Below are 6,530 nucleotides of genomic sequence, written 5' to 3'. Positions count from 1 at the left end.
GGCTCAAGAGAGAAGCAACAGATGGAGGGACCAAAAACCACAAAGAAGTGGGAGCAACAGTTGGAGAGCGCCACAGAAAAGCGAAAGAGAGCCTACGGTGCCTACACAGCAACGGCCTGAGAGCGCCCAAGCAGTGGGGGAGGCAGAGAGAGCGTAACTACAGAGGGCCGTGGCAGCGTGCTTCTAATCAGAGAGAGCCCACTAGCACAAGCTGAGAGCGCACCTGCAGTGGCTCTCTCTCTCTCACTCTCACTCCGCCTGTTGCTCTTCGGTGATCGTCGCTAGAAGAGAGCGGGAGAGAGACACAGGGCAGACAAATGTAAACAAAACAAACCAAGAAAAGGAAGGTGGAAGAAGTCGATGACTGGGGCGGCGAGAAAGAGAGGAGGAACAAGGTGATGGACCCGTGCCAGTGGGTTGCCTGCCTCCTCCCTGCCACTCGATGACTAATCTTCTTTCAATGGCTGTTTCTTTCCTCTTCCGTCTCTCTCTCTCTCACTTTTGTTTTACACAACCTCCGGCCAAGAGCCAGCGGAAGCGGGAAAGTGGAAGTGGAAGCTTACTCATTGGAAGTTTCCCAGAAAAAGTATTAGTTAAGCAATTTGGCGCCAATGATGGCAGCCATGAAAACAGAATGAATGACTCGAGTGAAAAGTGCGTAAACAAATGAAGCGGAACAAACGGGGTATTCGCTTCTCCATCTCCCTCACTCTCAATTAAGCCCAATTATAGGACAGAATTGATCTCCCAGCCAGCCGGCGGTTGAAACAATTGTGTTAAAAAGTGAAATCTTTTTGAACAGCAGGAGGCTCGCACGAGCCGGGGGTTGGACCGACAGACATCAGACAGAGAGTTTACCATAGAGTGAGGGTTAAATTTCATAATTAACTTGAAAACAATTTGCAAACACTGTCTGGTGGGTAGGGTAGGGCCTGCAGCTGTGTCAATCAGCGAATTCTTCGAGTCAAGAAGTTCCCTGTCGCATTGTCGCACTAATCTTATCGTCTGGAATGCTCTCCCTCTCATGCTATCTCTCTCTGGCCAACTGGCTTTTCAATCAAAAGCGATAAAGAAGTTGGATTGATAAGTGCGCCCCTCCAGGCGCGTCGACTGGGAATAGTGTTTCAAGGGGAGAACTTTAGCTTTAATTGAATTATATTTCTTTTTTTCTTCTTCCAGGACTGGAAGTTGCATTTAATTAGCATAAACGTTTACGCACACACACACACACACACAGGCCCACATTCCAGCTGCGGGCGTAGGCGTCCCAAGCGTTGGAAGGGTGACCAAATCTTTGTTGTATTTCAAAGTTCGCGTGACCATCATAAACAGGCGGCATTTGGGAGCAGCCTCTGGGGGTGGCTCCACCCAAGACCCAACCCCCACCCTACCAGCCAGGCAACAACAGAAACAGCAACAACAACAAGCGTCACAAAGATACGATTCTGGTAGGGTCCGACGCCGCAGCTGAATTTACACACGCTTTTTTGACCGTCCCCCGCACTAGCACTGGGCCGTCCACAATTGCATATCACAGTAGCACCACTTAATTGTTGATAACTTACAGAAAAACAGGAAAAAGCAAGTTGAAAGAGTGCTAAAATTGTAAATAAAACCAACACTTGGAAAAAAAATTCGTCGCGGATTTATCGATATAATGACATTGGTCAGCGAAAAAAACGAAAATAAAGAACAACAGCTGTGCTGTGGATGAAAAGGAGGGTATGGTCAACAGCAAAACGGTCCAGAAAATGAAACGATTTCAAGGCAAAATCCACCCCCTTTGCCTAATATACCTTGAAAAGCGTCAGACCCTCATAAATATACCAAAATATACTGTCTCATTTTGAAAATATACCGCGAATATACCGATGTAAGGAATGAACATGGTCCACTTAGCCCCCCCCTCTATTTAAACAGGTGAACAACTTGATTTATATTTCTCTCTTTTGATATTCGACTTAATATTACCAGCTAGCAAGAACCCTCAGCGCTGAACACATAAATTTATCCGATTGGTGAATCAATTTCCTACATAACTGGCTAATTTTAAGTACTCTCTTTTATTTCATTGTGTTTAAAATAAGGTTTAAACAAACGAGATCAACACAAATGTCCGTTTTCTATATAGCAACTACACGGTAACTCTGGGGATCCAGTCGATTGGATTATCGCTAGAGCTGCGCGCCAAAGTGGAATTGCTTTTAAAGTGAATGAACGACATAGACATGAATGAAATTCAGTGGAATGAATGATGCAGGACGGCACGATTTGTGAGAGCATGGAATTTTCTGTGTCGTATGTTCTTTAATGTACCTTTAAACTGAAATTTAATTCAATAGATTGATAAATTATCCCATTATACAGAAAACTATATGGTATACCGTAAATGGTCACCCTGCCATATCATGTTATCGATGAGACGACATCCCACTGTTAAGCGCAACAGGGCGCTGTTATGTTAAGTGCGCACTCATGCTCTGGCAACCCTAGTCGTGGGCGGAGAGAGAGCGAGCGCCATATTCAAAAATCTACTGCAAGCCACCGAACAATTTGAAACAACTTAAAGAGGCAGCGATTTGTATTTTTAAGCGGCAAATCAAAAGACTAAGCGTGATTAATGATGGCCCGGGCTTAAGGGCGCCCCGCCCTCATGCGAACATTTTGATAAATTTGTCTGCCTTTCCGTACGATCATCATTTCCGGCATGATTCTGGGCGATTGAAGAGACCGGACGACCATAAGTTACAACCCCCCGGCGGCAAAAGATGGCAAAAACAAAAACCTACCGACTGCAAAAACAACTTGGTAATGGTAATACATAAAATCATAAAAATAACCAAGAAAAATTCATGACTTTGGAGAAACCAACGGACCGCATATAGCGCTCGTATGTGGGGGCCGTCTTGGCCTTTCGTTTGGGGTTGTTTTTGGGCGAAATAAAAATAAATTTAATGTTTCTGTAAGAAACATCCTTCCCTTCTCTTCCCTTTCCCCCAGCATTCCTTTCTTGTCAAGCATATCATAGATATCCAGATACAGATACAGATACAGATACAGATCCAGATATGTGTATGCGCGTAATTTATGCTGGAAAACATCTCGAGCATAAACAGGAAACAAGCGTCCACGCTACGCTCCTCCTTCCTTCCTTCGTTCAAGTCAAGACGAGTGAGTCCTGGGCTTGGGCTGGGCTGGGGCTTGGGCTTCGGCTTGGGCTGGGCGCAAATTCAATTAATTTCAATCGAACGCCTGTCGTTTTGCCCATCCGGCATTCGATACCCCGCGATCTATAGGACAACAAAAAGAGACTACAACAGAGAGTGATACCACCCCTTGGCTCGATAAATCTCGGAATGGGATGGCGATGGGTATGGAGATGGGAATGGGAATGGGGATGGGGATGGGACACACACGACACACGCCGCCGATGTTATGACTGGCTGTTGGCCAGAAAAGCCATCGACATGTGTGTGTCCCTGTGTCGCAGCTCCTGCTGCGTCATTGCTTTAGTTCCGGTGCCAAGCCAAGATTTATGTCGTCACAATGGACACACAAAACCCGCGAGAGAGAGTCCTTTTCGAATCCTTTCGAGTGACCCACTTGGGACTGACCAGCAGAAGGAGATGCGGCAGAAGTGGCATTGGCCCGGGGGACACTAATTGAACGATCTTCCGGTTGGCTAATGGGTTAACTCTGTGAGTGCCTGCCTTTCGGGTCGTCATGTCATATATCTTCCGCCCCGGGGCTGTGATAATTTCGGAATTTTACCAACCAAAATGTAGATGCTCGACTCTTTTCTACGATTTATTGCCCTCTAATTTGGTTGATAATTTTCCTATTTCTCTGGGAATTCTTTCTCTCGTTTTCTGGTCTATGATTGCGGATGCAAAGCTCGGCTGCAAACCCATAAAAATCAGGGATTTATAATTAATAATTTACACATTATACATTTATGTGCAGTGGAAAACGGGTAAAACTAGAACTTCAGAAATTTGATAAGGAAAAGGGGGATATTTATGGGATGCGTGGAGATCGTATTCAAGTGGTTTTTGTTGGGTTTTTTAATGAGGAAACATGAACGAAAGCTTGATTTAAAATGTGTGAAATGAAAGAACAAAATTGGGGAAGACTCTGTCCATCTACCTACGGAAAATATAGATATCCTGGCTCTATTCAAGTTTTAAATATACACACTTTACTTTAAAGTCAACAAAAAAACAAAAAAAAAGAGATAGTTCTTCAGCGAAAAAACACTCCTTGGAATGCCTCCCCCAAAAAAAAATCCCCGACAAATTCGAAGGCACTACAAAAAGGCATTTGCATGCCACACACACACACACACACACACACGCACGCACACAAAAAAAGGGAGAATAAAACTTATATTGAGAACAATAAAAATTTATGAAAACCCATTAAGAGGCGGCTGGAAAAACAAGCAAACGACTACAAATTGCCGGCAGCCGCCAGAGTCGCAGAATCCCAGTCCATTCCCAGTACCATTCCCTGGCACGCTCTTACCCCTTGAACATTGAACAGAGGGGCGGGGAGGGGTGCGGAGGGGAGGGGGCTGAGCATTTTTGGCCACAAATTATTTTTATAGCTGCGACCGATCCCAGGCACGAGCCACGCCACGACCAAGTCATAACCGATCCACGGTTGCAGAGCTCTAAGCCCAAAGAAGTGTCCGGATGGACGTTTCGCTCGTAAAAAAGGAGCAGAATTTTCAGGGGGCCAGACGACTGGGTGTGTGTGTGTCATTGTCATTGTCGTCTGGGGCATGGTCATGGAAGAGAGCAAATTTTAATTGATGACAATTTCATTAAAATTTTGAGCAGGCAGCAGCGGCAATCCTGAAAATCTACATCCTGCAGTCTCAGCAGGGGGAGGTGTCCTTGCTCCAGATGGAGATGATAATCATGATGAGACTGCGAGTGGGAGTGGGGAGTGGGGAGTGGGAGTGGCTCTGAGGCAGGAGTTAGCGAAGCATGAAGGATGCAAAAAGTTAATCGCTCAGGCGGATGGGTCCATCCACGAGGCACTTTGTATCTGGACAGATGTGTTAATGCTTCTCTCTCTAGTTTCTCGTCTATCGTCTCTCGTCTCTCGCCTCGATTCTCCGTTCTCTGCCCCGTGCGGGGGTATTTTTTATTGCCCCCCCGGTCGACAGGGGTATCCTGCATCCTGTGTGTTTGCTCGCTAAGTAAATTGCGTAAATTTATGGCTGTGTAAATTGTTTAATGACTCAACAGTCCATGGAGTATTTATCCCGGCCAGGGCATGCACCGACATGGACATGGACATGGGCATGGGCATGGGCATGGGCACGGACATGGCCGTGTGTCCTAATGGCCATGTTTGAGGTTGAGGTTGATTCACTTTAGAGTCCTGGAGGCCGTCAAGTGGTGTCAAGGCGGTGCCCAGGGTTGATGGTTGGGTTTCCGACTGCCAGTTGTGGCCATAAACAAGTTAAAACTTCTCATTTACGTTGCTCATTTATTGATAGATTTTATTGCTATAGATTCTATATCGAACTGCAGCATTAACTTATTTATGTCGTTAATGGCATAGAATTTGTCTAATTGTTGGACTGTATTTATCCCTCTGAGCATTCCCCAGCAGGATACATTATGCTGCCTCGCGGCCCTGTCAAGCAGCAGCTCACTTGGATACACTACCAATGGCATTTGCCCAACGAGGCCACTGAGGAGCTCCGCAGCTATCTGAACTTGCCCCCAGAGATGGTGCCTTGGACCCTGAAGAGCCCTGGAGAGGTGGCGTTCCGTGGCGGATTCTCTCTCTATTTCCTCAAGAAAATATAACATTCTTCATAATTCATTATAATTATAATGGTGGAAAGCTTTACCAATCATTGCTGGAAATCTAATCGAGGAGATATTATAATGTTTCTAATTATATTTATTAACTCTTTAAGTTTATTATAGAAGAGCTGGCAGGTCTGGCCTGACCCGGGGTCCGCCTCGTATTGTAGCCGCATGGTTTGAGTGGATTTACACGGATTTATGAAAATGCCCACAAATCGTTCCACACGCAAAGCCTGTAAAGCGTGGAAATGATATGCACTTCCAAGGAAAACACACATCACATCGCATCCCAGCCTTAATGAAACAGGGAACAGGAAAAGGAGGACCGACACTCTAATAGATACAAGGACTGCTGGGGAAACTACATATTTCGAATTTTCTTATTTTATTATTTCCTAATTCTAAAAGAACAACTTATTTTTCATGCAATACTCACTCACGAGTTACAAAATTATAGAATATTCTGTTCAACTCAAATCGAAGCAAAACAGTGACATTTGTTAATCTAATCAACACATATACATATATATTTTATATATCACTTATTAGTTTTCATATTTATGCCTTGTAATATTACGAGTTGACTGAAAACGATGCGGTTTTCTTGGACTTGGCTTTGCCGGTCTGGGCCAGATTGCCAAAGGATAACAGACTAAAATTTTACAAACATTTTTGAGCTAAGATTGAAGTCAAGTTTCGTAG

Source organism: Drosophila pseudoobscura, chromosome X (assembly GCF_009870125.1).
Source record: "Drosophila pseudoobscura strain MV-25-SWS-2005 chromosome X, UCI_Dpse_MV25, whole genome shotgun sequence".
Taxonomy (NCBI): domain Eukaryota; kingdom Metazoa; phylum Arthropoda; class Insecta; order Diptera; family Drosophilidae; genus Drosophila; species Drosophila pseudoobscura.
The sequence above is the reverse complement of the archived record's forward strand: the minus strand, read 5'-3'. Positions refer to the sequence as shown.